The 16147-nt window shown below is 39.2% G+C and overlaps 1 long non-coding RNA gene across 1 annotated transcript in view; it reads right to left on the reverse strand.

Moving 5' to 3' along the window:
• LOC131983536 (uncharacterized) overlaps positions 1 to 16147 on the reverse strand; it is a 261818-nt gene that overhangs the window by 68722 nt on the left and 176949 nt on the right. Inside the window, exon 3 of the long non-coding RNA XR_009395472.1 lies at positions 11153 to 11187. This is a non-coding gene — a long non-coding RNA (uncharacterized LOC131983536). The remainder of the gene's footprint in view (positions 1 to 11152; positions 11188 to 16147) is intronic.

Below are 16147 nucleotides of genomic sequence, written 5' to 3' on the forward strand. Positions count from 1 at the left end.
AGCTATTCTCAACCTTGGGGTCCCAACCCCAATTGGGGTCGCGAGATGATTTCTGGGGGTCGCCAAATCATTTTGGAAGTCAGCTCTGTCTCCACTGTGATAAAGTGTTCATGTCTTTTTGGTCATTTTGTGTCTTTTTTTTGTCATTTTGTGTCTTTTTTTGATAATGTTGTGGTCATTTTGTTTCTGTTTGTGGTCAATTTGTGTCTTTTTGTGGTCATTATTTGTCATTTTGTGGTCATTATTTGTCATTTTGTGGTCATTATTTGTCATTTTGTGGTCTATCTATCTATCTATCTATCTATCTATCTATCTATCTATCTATCTATCTATCTATCTATCTACGGTTTAACTTGGCTGAATATCATCAAAAAAATGGAGAACATGGAGTTTCAAGCCAGAACTTAAGAGGGAAGCTGATGGCTGAAGGCTCAACATTGCTTCATTTTTATGTCGTCACATCATAAAGAAGTCATGTGCAGGTGGTTTCCTGGCCTCCAGAGGGTTAAAACAGCAGGAAGACAAAGAAAGAGCAGAGTAGCCCCCTAAACTGAGAAGATAAGTCCACCTAGTTCTGTGCATTGTGGAAACAAGGAGGTCCGTTGTGTCGAGCTCCAGATACTGTATTTGTTTGTTCTGTCAGAGAGCGAGGCTGGGCTGTGGCCCCTGAGCCCCGGGGGGCCGGGGGGCCGGGGCTCTCTGAGTCTGCAGAGGGGGCTCGCTGCCTGTTCGCCTATCTGACGGTCCACGGAGGGACACAAAGGCAGAAAGTGTGACCCGAAGGGTGCTTACGGCTCTCTTCAATTAGTATCCAGCAGAGCCTCCCCAAACACACACTCCTCCTCATGCAATTAAAAACTGGCCAATTTATTAGACCCCAGAGTTTGTTTCCACTCGTATCAGCCCCCGATTGGGCCAAAATCCCCCACACACACACATACACACACACTGGCCTCTTCTCTGCACTGGGAGATGTTTCATTTAAATCTATTCTGCAAATATTAAAGACGAATGTGTTAATTACTCCTGGGTTGATTGACAGCAGAGGGCTGGAATATTGATACTGATGTTCCTTCATCTAAGATATATATCAGGGATGGGCAACTTAAATGCTGCAGGGGGCCACAGTTTTTCATGTTCACTACCACAGGGCCACATATAGGAGCGTGCACTTCACCAGATATGATGAAACTGCAATTTTAAATATGTTTACAGTGCAGTAACTTAACATATTTCATGCTCAAATGCATGTTTAACAGTATAAATAGGAATACAAAAGGTTTGAAGCAAATAAAAAATAACCACTTACTGTGAATTCTCTTTTTTTTTCAGTGCAAGAACAGCAGACCAACATTAATTGCAAGAAGTAATTTTGTGCATTTTTACACTGCACTTTTAAGATTTCATGTTTTTGGTCATTTTGTGTCTTCTTTTGTTCATTTTGTGTCTTTTTTGTTAATTTTGTGTCTTTTTTTGTTAATTTTGTGTCTTTTTTGTTAATTTTGTGTCTTTTTTTGTTCATTTTGTGTCTTTTTTTGTTTATTTTGTTTCTATTTGTTTACAGTGCCGTAACTTAACATATTTCATGCTCAAATACATGCATACCAGTATAAATAGCTTCAAAAGGTTTGAAGCAAATAAAAAATAACCACTTACTGTGATTTATCTTTTTTTTTTCAGTGCAAGAACAGTAGACCAACAATAATTGCAAGAAGTAATTTTGTGCATTTTTACACTGCACTTTGAAGATTTCATGCTCAAATGCATGTAGCTGTACTGAGGGCCACTTCAAGTGAGGGTGAGGGCTGTATGTGGCCCCCGAACCTCCAGTTGCCCCTCCCTGATCTATATAGTATATTTATCTGAGACAGTATATACTGTATATGTGAATAAAAATGATGTCATGAATAACAATCATTGCATTTGTATTGCTCTAAACATGGTGGATGCAGACCTTAATAGCTTATTTCTGGCAGTTAATTTGGATAAAGCAGACTATAATTATCCAAAGACAGATGGAGAAGCATACAACTACAATTCTCTTCACTCTGCACTTTGCTTTGGGCTACACTCAAGACCTTTTGTAGTCGTGGACGAGCTGGGCTTTAAGCCCCAGGGCATCCTGAAGAGAAGAGAATCTGAATTCACCTCGATGCCACCGTCAGCCCAGAGCCAGCTAACACTGCTGGCTGTCCCAAAATATTCTTTAATTTAGCCACAACGTAGCAGAGTCACTACTGTGGTTGACACAATCCTGCTAAGACCAAGAAAAATAAAAAAATAAAGTATTTAGGTCAAGATATAATGGCAGTAAAGGCTAATCCTGTTTATTTAAAAGGGTTTTAAGACATTAACATAAGTGTTTACTAGGTACTTCTAGATAACATTTATTATAACATATATGTCTTTGTCTTTTTTGGTCATTTTGTGTCTTTTTTTAAATTTTTTGTCATTTTGTGTCTTTTTTTGGTCATTTTGTGTCTTTTTTGCGTCATTTTGTGTCTTTTTTTAGTCCTTTAATCAGCATAAAATGTGGTTTTGAATCTATTTTTTACTTTCAAAACACTATCATGCTCAATAAAGAATTTTAAATGTTGCAAATGTGACCAAAGTGGTCAAATCTACCATATAAGAGGGTTCCATCCAGTTCTATCATTTGATACTAAATCTATTTGAGCTTGTCTCCAGTTTTACTTGGTATATCATCATCAAACTGAAACTGGCCTCATGGAGTTTACAGCCAGAACTTTAGAGGTAAATTTATGGTTATTATATGCTTTTCTTTAACGTCTGGATGTGATGAAGAAGTCGTGCTTTGGAGCTTTTGTTGTGTTTGTGTTAAATGATAAAATAAAAAAGGCACATCCTGGATCTGTTTCTTTACTCTTCTTCATTTTTTTTATGTATTATAGAAGTATCGGATCTGGACTCGGTATCGGCGGATACTCAAAATCAAATGACTCGGAGGCAAAAAAACCTGATGGGGACATCCCTCATGGTGGATAACTTGTTTTAGCTGGTTTCCAAAAAAAAAAAAAAAACGAAGCCACAACACTCCCAACAGCAAGTGGACATTAAGAGACATATACATGCAGACTATTCACAGCCGCCTCACAATGAAATACTTGACTGCAAACGGGGGGCTTTACCACCTCTGTTATTCAGTCACCATCACGGCCCATTCTGACACCAAATGTAAAGTCCAACTGCCCTCCAAATCCCTCCCAATTATAAAAGGTCCTTGAGTTGCTGTTTGGCCCCCTCTCCAGCTCCTGTCTGATTACTGAGTGTGGGGCGAGCTGCGCAGGCAATCAGCCGCAAAGCGCAGAGGACCAAGAGGACTGGTGGGGGAAAAATCAAATCCAAAACACTGCAAAAAATAAACTTAGGGTAGGGGGGGGAGGGAGGGAGAGGGGGTGGGGGGCTTCTGGACCGCAATTACAGGCCATCCAGCCAGGCCTCTGCTCCAGCAGTCAAGAGCTGCCGTGATTTCCGACAGAAAAGGTTATTAGTTTTTATTGGAGGAAATAGATGCTGGGTGGCTTTAAATGGCACAGTAATGCAGGGTGGGGGGGGCTGGAGGGAGGCCCCTGACCCAGGTCTCCCAAGGGCCCCATTGCGCTGCCAGAGGGACACACAGAAGCCATCACACACACACACACACACACACACATGCCCTACAGCTCCTGCATGAACTCCGAGGCCCTCGTCTTCCACCTTGAACTCAACCTGGACACCCACTTCTTCTTCTTCTTTTTTTTTTTTTTTTTCTGACATCCCTTTAACCCTTTGATGCTATAAACATATAAACACCTTCTAATACACAACATGAGTCAAAAATGACCCCATGTTATTTCATGCTGCTGTGTGTTTTAAGATCTTTTTTTTTTTTGTTACAACAGATCATTATATCCATTTTTCCTTTCATACTTTATGAAGAAAAATATTTTTTGTATTATTACATCAGGTTCACACACATGGGTCTAAAATGACCTTGTGCATTAGAAGAGTAGTAATACAAAAAGTGATTCACTGAATTAACAATGTGAGTATATGTGTAACTATGTTTGTCTTATTTTGAAGGTTTAACTTTAAAAGAGTTGTTAGAACCACCAGGTTACATTGGAAAATCACATATTTTAACATTTGAGACTCATTAGAGCCAATAAGTTTTTATTTTCTATATCTTTGCAATAAATTAATTACATCATTCAGTACATTTGCAGGTTTTCCTCAAATAACTTGTTTTTGATCATCATGCATCCTCATTTTTTTGTTTCCATTTCTTACTTTTTGAAAAAAAACCCACATTTTTTTATAACTACTCTTCTAATGCACAAGGTGATTTCTGACTCATGTTGTGCATTAGAAGGTGTTTATATGTTGAGCATCAAAGGGTTAAACATTAATATCACTGCTGATGGTTTCTACAGCCTCACATTCTTCCCTCTGTCTGATAAAAACAATCTCTGTTTTAATATTTGATCATTTAGGAAATTTTCTCTTTCAATTGTGATGCTTTAGAGGAAGAATAATCTGCACGTTTTGCAGCGGAGAGTAATTTATGTAAAACAAAAATAAATTGTTTTGAAATGACAATTTCTTCCTGCAAGAGAGACTTCTTAAATACATCTAAAAAAAAAAACCCACTAAATTGAGTGAGTAAATCCCCAGTGTTGACACGGTTTTACTCCAAACAATCCCTCTACATGGATAGTCTGCCACATAAATTTTATCACTACATTTTCAAGCTGTGTTTGTGTATCTGTACACACATCCAGGCGTGTGCCTATGCCTCCAACATAGCAGCGGCACATGTGAAAACATTAGCAGCGAGCGTGGCGGCTGCGTGTTTGCTCGGCTCGCTGTAATGACTGCCTGCAGATTTCCTGTCACGAGCACGTGAGTCCGCCCGCTCCAGAAGGAGAGGAGAAGTATGCAACCATATTTGCCTTTGTGCTGGGCTGCCAGTGTGTGTGTACTCTGCTGTGTGTGACGTTATTCCACAATGTGTAAGCTATGATCTGCCTGCACCAGATGAGGTGCTCTCTCTCCGCAGGCGTCGGCGTGTCAGTGTCCAGTGATAGGCAGTAATCAGACATGTATGCTTTTATCAGCCAGAGGAAACATACAGAAAGGATTTTAATGATTTGCCCATTACTCCATGCATGTGATGCAACATCTCAGCCTTTTAGGTGTGTAAAATGCAATTACTTTGATTATGAGTGTGTGTCAAAATATGTCACTGTATGTCAGAGTAGATAATATGTTAATGCTATCTTTTGTGGCTGTGTGCACGCATGCATGTGTGTGTGTGTGTGTGTGTGTGTGTGTGTGTGTTTGTCTTCATTGTGCTTGCTGCCCATACTCTCCTCCTCCTCATCTGTATTCAGGGCAGGTAGGCTCCAGCACGGACCCACAGCTCAGTAACTAATGGAGGGGCTGATGGGAGCCTGATGACGACCACAGGGCCATTTGTACACACACACACACACACACACACACACACCTCCACGCACACACACACACACACAAACAAAAACACAATGGTCATTTCCAGCCACATCTGCACCCAGCATGCAGCTGCTAGCCAGGTAAGTTAATTACATTGACCATTTAATATTCCTTTTTTCTTTAGTGCACAAGGGATGCAATTTGATAAATTTTCTCATCTTTCTGAGTAAGTGAGTAACAATTACAGCGCCAGGCATCATCCTCTTCTGCCTCTGTTGATTTCTCTGCTGCTGCTGCTGCTGTTGTTGCTGCTACTGCTTTAGATTTCTGCCTTTAATTGCCTCCGCTGCAAACTTTTCCAGCGAACCACTGCCCCTCTAAGTTGATTGCCAGGAAGTGCAGGGAATTAGAAAATTAATGTCACACCAGGGTCAGTGCATTAGAGTGGCACACACATAAACTAGCATAATGTGTTTGTTCTGTTACCTGCAGCTAGCCTATTACACACGTTTGGTTTTGCACCATTTTTGGGACTAGAATTAATTCACAAGATATTAGGCTATCATACTTGTGTTTTACACAGAGATCGGTGTAAAACATGAACCAAAGATTCCCTAAAAAATATCTGGTGGGTAAGGTCGCTCATGTCAAACATGTAGCTAAAGACTAGCCTCTGAAACGGCTCTCACAGCTCTATTTCATGTACAAGCGAGCCTGTTTCGATCCACTTTCCTCCTCTCATGTTCTGCCTTGACATCTTCCCTAATACACACTGAGGATCTCATCTGCTCAACTTTTCTTTTCCCTTCCTATCTCTTCCTTTTCTTTCCCTTTCCCTTTCCTACCTCCTCTCTCCTCTCTCCTCTGCTGAGCTCGGGCCAAAGAGCTGACAGCCAGTGACCTAGGGGCCTCCGAGGCTCCCAGGGAGAAAGGTAATGGGCCCGGCCCCGGAACGCACTCTCACTCTCGGCACACATGGGGCCGCCGGCAGCTTTGATCCGGTAGCCCCTGCTCGGGTCTCCTGACGCCTGGTGAGGAAATTCATAGGAACAACTGGAAGAGGCCTGTGTTTATTCAGCTCCTTTAATGAGTAGGGAGACGGATTATCGGGGGCCTAGATCTCCCCAAAAAAACATGAGGAAAGAAAACTGCTGCTCCTTCCAGATGTTGCTCTATCACCGGTCACTCCAAAAGAATCCGAGAGAGAGAGAGAGAGAGAGAGAGAGAGAGAGAGAGAGAGGGGTTTAGGTTTATGTATGCAGGAGGGAGAACTAGCGGTCGGCAGGAGAATTTCCTTGTGTTTTCTCTGTTCTTCTGTCTGGCCAGATGTGGGAGCTGGCCGGCCCTCTCTGGTGAGCCCAGAGGAGAGCAGCCGCCCAGGCGCAGTGGGGAAAGCTGGGGGCTCTAAGAGGGAGCTTGCAGACTTGCAGACATGTGTTATTTTTTTTTTTTTTTGGTGCAGGAGGGGTGGAGGGGGTTAGATGGTGTAGGTTACCAAAGCTCTCAGGCATAAGCTTTACTTTAAGCAATTTGTGCTGTCTTAAAGAGAAAAAGAAGCTATTTCCTGAGCCTGTCATACAACCTCTAATGTGTTATTTTTTCAATTTTTTACACATAGCTTCATTGTAATCCTCATTAACGGAGCGAGGCGTGTGACGTCTGGACAGACGCAGCAGACCTGCCTGTCCCACGGACTGAAACAGAAGCTGAATTCACACTCTAGCAGGACTAGCAGGACTAGCAGGACTACAGGTGGTGGAGGGGCCTCTCTACCTGCAGACACTCAGCAGACTGGGGCCCTTGACCCCTTCACCCAGACCACTGACCAGATCAATACGTCTCTCTATTGTCAAACCATTTAGGAGAGGATTAGGGGTCAGCCACTGGTCACACACCCTCACACACAGAGGGCAAAGGTCAGTCTGCCGAGCATATTTACATGTGATTTCCACACACACATCAGATCTTGTTAAGAGAATCACCTGTGGTACAAACAGCTTGGTGGAGGATTCTGGTCTGGACCAGATCCATCTCCAGCCAACAGGCTTTCTTTCTTTTCAAGCCCCGAAGAAAATCAGCTTCTGTTTTAATCTATAAAACCAGACGGTTCCCACCCTTCTGGGTTCAAGATCAGGGCAGTGACAGGTTGAAAAAAAGGTGTTCACAGTGTGTGTGTGTGTGTGTGTGTGTGTTCTTGTACTTCCTACATTGTGAGGACCAGAACACGTTTTTAACCAACAGAGTGAGGACATTTTTGCAAAGTGAGGACATTTCTGCTGGTCCTCACTTCTTTAAAGGCCTGTTTGAGAGTTTAGACCTTTGTGTGTGTGTGTGTGTGTGTGTGTGTGTGTGTGTGTGTGTATTTTCTTGTACTTCCTACATTGTGAGGACCGGAACGCGTTTTTAACCAACAGAGTGAGGAAATTTCAGCCGGTCCTCACTTCTTTAAAGGCCTGTTAGAGAGTTTAGATTGTGTGTGTGTGTGTGTGTGTGTGTGTGTGTGTGTGTGTGTGTGTGTGTGTGTGTTCTTGTACTTCCTACATAGTGAGGACCAGAACACGTTTTTAACCAACAGAGTGAGGACATTTTTGCAAAGTGAGGACATTTTGGCCGGTCCTCACTTCTTGTTTGGCTTTTTTGAGATTTCAGACTTTGTTTTAAGGGTTAAAGGTTACAATTAGGTTCATGCTAGGGTTAGGGTTGGGTATTTAGTTGTGATGGTGACGGTTGGGTTAAGGGGCTAGGGAACAAGGTTATTATAGTTAACAAAACGAAACAAAATAATGGAAACTAAAATTGAAAAAAACATTTTCGTTAAGTGAAATAAAAATAAAAATCAGAGTTTAAAAAATGATTATTAACTGAAACTGTATTGTGTGGTTACAAAACTAACTAAAACTAACTAAAATTATAGTGAAAACGTCCTTCGTTTCCGTCAACTTTTTTTCATACATAATGAAGATGGATAAGGCAAAGGAAATAAAGGCAAAATTGACTGTGACCTCTTTTTTTTTTACCTTCCAGCCAACAAATACCCCATTATGAACACAAAAAAATAATAAAAACTAAACTAAAACTAGCAAACTCACTCTAAAAACTAATTAAAACAAAAATTCACAATGAAAATAAAAACTAAAACTAATGAAAAATCCCAAACTATTATAACCTTGCGAGGGAAATCACTGTTCCAATGAGGGCCCTCACAAAGATAGAAGAACAAGAATGTGTTGAGTGTGTGTGTGTGTGTGTGTGTGTGTGTGTGTGTGTGTGTGCAAGAAGGCTGGTGATAGGTTAAATTTACTAAGAAGAAAAAAGGATGCAAACATAAAGATGCTGGTAATTATATGACTCTGGAATGGTTATTCAGATGTGAATGTACATATCCATAAAGAACCAGTGTGTGTGTGTGTGTGTGTGTGTGTGTGTGTGCAATCAAACAAATGATCATGTACGTGCATTAAGTGTTCCTCACAGCTATAAAATTACACTTGAGTAGATTATTGAACTAAACAAAATAAAACAGCCTTTCCCTGGTGCTGATTAGTACATCTGCTCAGCACAGACAGCTAATTAAAACGGATTGCTCCAATTGTCACTTATATTAAACCATCATAAAATTATCTCACAAGAACGACTTGTATTTATATAATTATCAGCTCGCCATAACTCCGGTCCAGCTCTGACATGAGAAATTCAAACTGCTGAGTGTGTGTGTGTGTGTGTGTAGAAGATGTCAATAAACAAGTCTTCAGTGAGATATCACAGTTTAATCAACCATCAGAGCACATTAGATGGCCTGTGAGAGCAAGCTGCTCGCTTAATTTGATTTCTTATTTTTTTTAAGTTTCAGATAATTGCACACTTCACTGATAATATATCCTCATTGGATGTTTAATTCCTGACAAACTCCCATTTATTAATTTATTCCTGTTCCTATTCTGTGGAAAGCTTTTTTCTTATTCCACATTTTCTTTTTAACCCTTTAATGCAAAACATATAAACAGCTTCTAATGCACAACATGGGTCAAAAATGACCCACATTTCATGTTATTTCATGCTGGCTGTGACTTTTTTTATTACAGCAGATCATTATATCCATTTTTCCTTTCATACTTTATGAAGAAAAATAGTTTTTGTATTATTATATCAAGTTTACACACATGGGTCAAAAATGACCTTGTGCATTAGAAGTGTAGTGATACAAAAAGTGATTCACTAAATTAACAATTTGAGTATATGTGTAATTATGTTTGTCTTATTTTGAAGGTTTAACTTTAAAAGAGTTGTTAGAACCACCAGATTACATTGGAAAATCACATATTTTAACATTTGAGCGTTATTAGAGCCACCAAATAATAATTTACATTGGAAAAAAACACCAATTTAACAAACTAGGATAGTTAATATTTGTGTCTTCTTTGTCAGGTTTTAAATTGGTGACAACATATAAACACCTTCTAATGCACAACATGGGTCAAAAATGACCTTGTGCATTAGAAGCGTAGAGTTTTTATTCAAACAGTAAGAAATTAAAACAAAAAATTAGGATGTATGATGATCAAAAACAAGTTATTTGAGGAAAACCTGCAATACTGAATGATGAAATTAATTTATTGCAAAGATATAGAATATAAAATATCGCTTTAGACACATATTGTGCATCAAAGGGTTAAATATTGAAGTTCTCTTGTGTTTTCAAAAAGAGTAGCAGAAAGAATGGATACATATTAATATGATTATATAATATATTCAGACAAAGAAGAACTTGTTTCATTTATAGTCGTGTCTAGAATGCTTATTTTTTCCTTATTTTATTTTAAGCCAATAACTTTTGATTATCATTTTTACTTAATCCACTTGGGGACAAGGGACATATTTTATATATTATTATACATCTGCTATATACATTTATTATATTAAAAGTGGAGCTTGTCAGTTTTCAGGCTTAATTCTAACGATGATGATGATATTTCATTGTCAGATCCAGTCTGAGATTGTATTGCATCACAGCAGGTCCATCTGCAACATTTAACATAATATTACAATATATTTAGGAGCCTTCAATGTAAATTAGATCTGGGATTAAGCTCTATATTTACTATTAAATCATATCCTAACAGGATTATAAACTCTTATGTATTATCTGTATTACCACTTAGTGGTAGTTTGAGGAATAAAAGTAAAATTAAGGAAGAAAAAAACGTTGAAATCATACCTCAGTTTTCTTTCAATCATTGTCAAATTTATCCTTTTTCTAACAAACTCTAATTCGTGTTAGAAAAAGTGGGAGACATTAAAATAAAATTGTAGCTGAACATGATGATGTGTGTCACACTGTGAATTGTATGAACAGCGTTCATTCAAAAGAACCTCTGCAAGTTCTTTTTCTTCTGAGAATTATTTGGTATGTCTTAGAATAAATGGGACACGTGCATGTAATTTATATATATATATATATATATATATATATATATATATATATATATATCAGTAATAATATATCAGTAAAGACTTTCTGCACACAGTTTAAACTCCAACCTTTTTAGAAAATCCCTCTTTTCTCCAGTCAAGTTCTCGAGAGTTTGTGTGGAGATTAAATCTATAAAATACAAACTTTCCTCAAAGAAAGTATTTCCCCTAAAGTCTCACATGTGGTGAAACTACAATGAGAAGAAAAAAGTTTCAAAGAAGCACTTACCAACAGTGAAGCAGAGGAAATCTTCCCTCACAGTCCTGCAAAACAAAAGAGAAATGCATCATTTTCCACACTTTTATCTCCTTCAAACTCGCGTCTCAAAGAAAACAAAAGTCAACAACAGGTATCACTGTTCATGTTGCTTTATTACAATTACAATTCATAACCTTTTGCCAACATCCATCTTACTGACCAATAATATCTGCCCTGAGGCTCTACTACTAAGCTTGCAACAAGATCTTATGTATGAATGGATAAAACCTGAATAATCTGGCAAATCACAGGCAGCCATTATCATCATATTGTTATTTTGTTCTCATTTCTGTCCGCAGGCTGTGTGCTGTTTGTTATGAAGTTATATTACAACCTGAGGATAAGAAAAGGACACCGCACGGACTTATTATGCATAAAATACATAAAAGCATTGCATTTATATATGTAAATCAAAAACTACTCCTCGTTTTTTTTTTTTTACATCTGGTGCATTTGCGTGTCATTCAAAACACTTTTATCCAGCAGCTCAGACACACAAAAAGAAGAAACACACGAGCACATAATGCTCCTCAGTCATCCTAAAATGTAAGGCCTCCTCCTCCTGTCATTAGTGTCGCTGCTCCTCCGGCTCGGAGTCTGTCACCACAGCAAAGACTGAAAATCATCTCTGACTCTGTCACCAGGATAATATAGTGTTTACTGTCCACAGCTTCAGACGACACAAAATACTGTCCACTCAAACACAAACTGCTGCAGAAACAGCCTCATACATGCATGATGTTTATATGTTATATATGTTTTATATTTCTAAATGTGATATGGAATTACACTGTCAAAATGTTGCTTGTTTAACTCCTTTTCAATGCAACAAAGATTTGTGCAAAAAATCATTTTAACTTAAAATATTGAGTCAAATAGCAAGATTCATTTGTCTTTGTTGTATTGACATAAAATTATTTCGCAGCATCGACACTCAAATATTTAAGTTGAAACAACAAGTTGGGTTTTACAGTCTAGACCATGGGTCTTAAACCTGCGACCCGCTGGCCAATTGTGGCCCTCGTGACGATATTTTGTGGCCCCCACCTTGATATGAAAGTTTAATGTGAGTTTTATATGAATGGCGCTTTACCGTGTTGTGTGTGGAAGGTTCCTTTAATTACTTTTTTTGGTAATTTTGTGTCTTTTTTAGTAATTCTGTGTCTTTTTTGGGTCATTTTGTGTCTTTTTCAAATAATTTTGTGTCTTTTTTGGTAATATTGTGTGTTTTTTGGACATTTTGTTTCTTTTTTAAGTAATTTAGTGTCTTTTCAGTCATTGTGTGTCTTTTTTTGTAATTGTGTGCATGAGTGTGAGAATGAAATATGATGTTGTCACAAACATAGGGCTGGGGACAATAATTTGACCAAATAGATGGATATTGATATTGTGATGATATAGCAGGGTTGGCTAATGGTGCTTTTATAAAATATCTGCTCAGTGACATTTTTTGACAAATAATTATCAGTAATGTAGATATAATAACAGAACAGCTAGAACAGTTTGGTGGGCTCAGAAAATAATACAATTTGACTGTAATGGAGCCTAACCATAACACTTTAATATCAATAATTTCTCTCTCTTCTAATATAACTCTTACAATCCCCAAATTATCACCAAACTGCACCAAAACCTAACTAGTTACGGCCATAAAATCCAAAATTGAAAGCCCGAAAAAGACAATTTTTGATTTCAAACTTGAAAATAATTTCCCCTTTTTTTTTTTCTTCCACTTATTATGAAATAATTTCTGACAGTACTGCATATTCCTCAGTGAACAACAAGACTACGGTTTAATTTCGGAGAATAAGCCGCAGCTTAGAGAGCATAATTGCTCCAGCTTCACACTGGAAGAAGAAAAAGTTGTGCCTCAAGATGCTATGAATAAAAGACAAACAGACAAATTAATTCATTAATAAATAGGAGGGGGGAAACCACACTCAGCATAGTGGGTTTGCTATAACAGAAAGAAGAAATTAATCTGCAGTATTCCCTGCAGTGCTGACATTCAGACTTCATTTTGAATGATATTAGTATTACTAATGCTGTGCTAAAACCAACACTCTGTACAGTAGTGTGTGATGATGCTCTAGCCTCAATCAGCCTTTAACCCTTCGGCCCCAGACAAGGTAAAGGCATCCATTCCCCTGACTCCAGGTCAGTAAGTAAGCTTGTATTTTTGGATGGCTGCTGCCGATTGTGTATGCACTTTAATAAGCGGGCTGCAGGTCAGGCAGATTTATAGGCCCGTGGCGGGGCGGAGGGACCGGACTCCCTTGGCCTCCAGCTTCCCTCTGCGCCATTACGCCAGAGTGAGATATAGTGGGATATTGATCCCAATGCCACTTCATTTCGCAATAACTATTACACGATATTCTCCCGGGCTGCGCGTGGCTCCTGATTTATGCTGCCTTGCTATTTACATTAGCAGTAAGTGTTTTTCTATACCAGCTGAGGAGGGTCTCACAGCCACACAAATGGACATGTGAACATTCACATTCCATACCATACCTGTCTTTTTGTTGCCTTTGATGCCTTTTCACAGCAGCATGCAGGGCTGCTTAACACGCCACACAGAATAAATGGAAGATGCAGACATAAACATATTGAAGAATACATCCCGGCCTTCATTACAGTTACGCTGCTGACCTTGAAGCAATGTTATTCTCCTGCATTATATCTTATTTAAAACACCTGCTTGATCACATCCACCCTTTAGAACACTATTATATTTAGGGAGAAGTTTTTGAATTATGATTTTATCCCACTTGCTGGCTGGAGTAGTGTACAGTCAGCATATAGAAAGCAATCAAAATAGAGGTGACTGCTGCCTCTGTGTAGAGAAATAAAACCATAAGCTGTGTTAAATAGTGGATTTGCATTCAGATATTACATTTATCCTGCACACTGAATGGCCTGACCCACTACACACAACAACAAACACAACATGGCCGCTCTATACGCTTACACTAACTAAGTACTGTTGTTATAGTTATAGTATATATTTCCTTGTATTTATAATATAATCTATCTACACTGCAATAAAAGAAAAGTTGGGTGAACTCAAAATTTCAAGGCAACAAGCTTCGATATAACTTCGATTCAGCTACTCTTGTAGCTGTAACAAGCAGCGCCGCTAGCATCAGTTAGCTGCTAGCATCAGTTAGCCGCTAGCTTTCTCTAATGACCAAATTTCACAACAAAGAAATAAGAGTTATCAGAACTATTGTCCCTTGTTGTGAACCCCAACTTAAAGATATAAGTAACAACAACTCACAAACTTGTTTTTGAGCAGACAACTGGCTTCCTTTGTTGTGCTAACTGACATTATTGCCCTAAATGTCAGTAATTTATATTTCCAAGTTTTACCAACTTAAATTATTGTTTCAGGCCAAAAAATACAAGTTTGCTTTTTTGCAGTGAGTAAATAAGAGCTAAAATTCAAAAACAGACATCTCCATTCACACTGTGTGGAAATAAGTCTCGCCAGAAACTAATTGAATTGACTGCTGCCAATTTGCAAATGATATCACATGAAAGAAATGGTTGTCATGATGAGGATAATTAGGATAAACAACGTGAGCCTGCAGCGTCACCAGCTGCAGCTCTGCAAAAAAAGCCAACTTGTATTTTTTGCCTAAAACAGTGATTTAAGTTGGTAAAACTTGGAAATATAAATGATTGATATTTAGGGCAATAATGTAAGTTAGCACAACAAAGGAAGCCAGTTGTCTGCTCAAAAACAAGTTGGTGAGTTGTTGTTACTTATATCTTTAAGTTGGGGTTCACAACAAGGGACAATAGTTCTGATAACTCTTATTTCTTTGTTGTGAAATTCGGTCATTAGCGAAAGCTAGCGGCTAACTGATGATAGCGGCTAACTGATGCTAGCGGTGGTGCTTGTTACAGCTACAAGAGTAGCCATTAGCGTATCAATGCTAACTCAAAATTGTGGTCGTAACATTAGCTGACATTTCATAGCGGCGTTACAATCGTGCCAATTAAGCACATTGCAGAAGTTAGCATTAAAAGTTAATACAATGTAAAATTCTCAGCAAACTCAAAAACAAAACTTAAAATATTTAGTTTAATTGTCCAACTTTAAATTTTATCGAAGTTTGTTGCCTTGAAATTTTGAGTCCACCCAACTTTTCTTTTTTTGCAGTGAGTAAATAAGAGCTAACATTCAAAAGCAGACATCTCCATTCACACTGTGTGGAAATAAGTCTCGCCAGAAACTAATTGAATTGACTGCTGCCAATTTGCAAATGATATCACATGAAAGAAATGGTTGTCATGATGAGGATAATTAGGATAAACAACGTGAGCCTGCAGCGTCACCAGCTGCAGCTCAGAGCTAGCTGGGTCTTTGCCAAAGTGGCTTCCCTCTCCTCGGTGCCAGGCTGCTGCTGAGTGTTTGTTTACACAGAAAGCTGTGTCAATGGCAGAGTGGGACACATGAATGGGGAGGAAGGGTGGGAGACAGACCCTGTTAGTGGTGACATTCCCACAGGCGGGCCCCGTAGGGGGCACCGTGCCTCAGATGCCGCCGCTGCCACATTGTGCCACAACAGAAAACAAAAGGACTAATGACCCTTAATTGCTCTGGAGCCGTTTAAAATCAGATGAGTGTCGCCTAAACTGCAGTATGTAAATCAAATCCCCCTCCTCGCCCCTCTTCTACCCCCTAAGCTCTCTCCCCTGGCACAATCAAGTCTTTTTCTCATAAGGGGGCGGGCAGCTTAGCAGGCTGGCTGCCAAGTGAGGCGAGCTGGCAAGCGTGGTAATGTGCAGACACTTGTTGCTACAATGGCCGCCTGTTACGCAGCACATGGTAGGAGCGGGGTGGCGGAGGGGCGTGTGGGGAGCAGATGGGCATACTATAGCCTCCACGTGCTCCCAAATTAAACATGGTAATAGAAAAGAAGTGTGCTACTCTGCTCTGGGCTTTCACAGGCGGCAGAC

The sequence above is a fragment of the Centropristis striata genome, chromosome 2, assembly GCF_030273125.1.
Source record: "Centropristis striata isolate RG_2023a ecotype Rhode Island chromosome 2, C.striata_1.0, whole genome shotgun sequence".
Lineage (NCBI taxonomy): Eukaryota > Metazoa > Chordata > Actinopteri > Perciformes > Serranidae > Centropristis > Centropristis striata.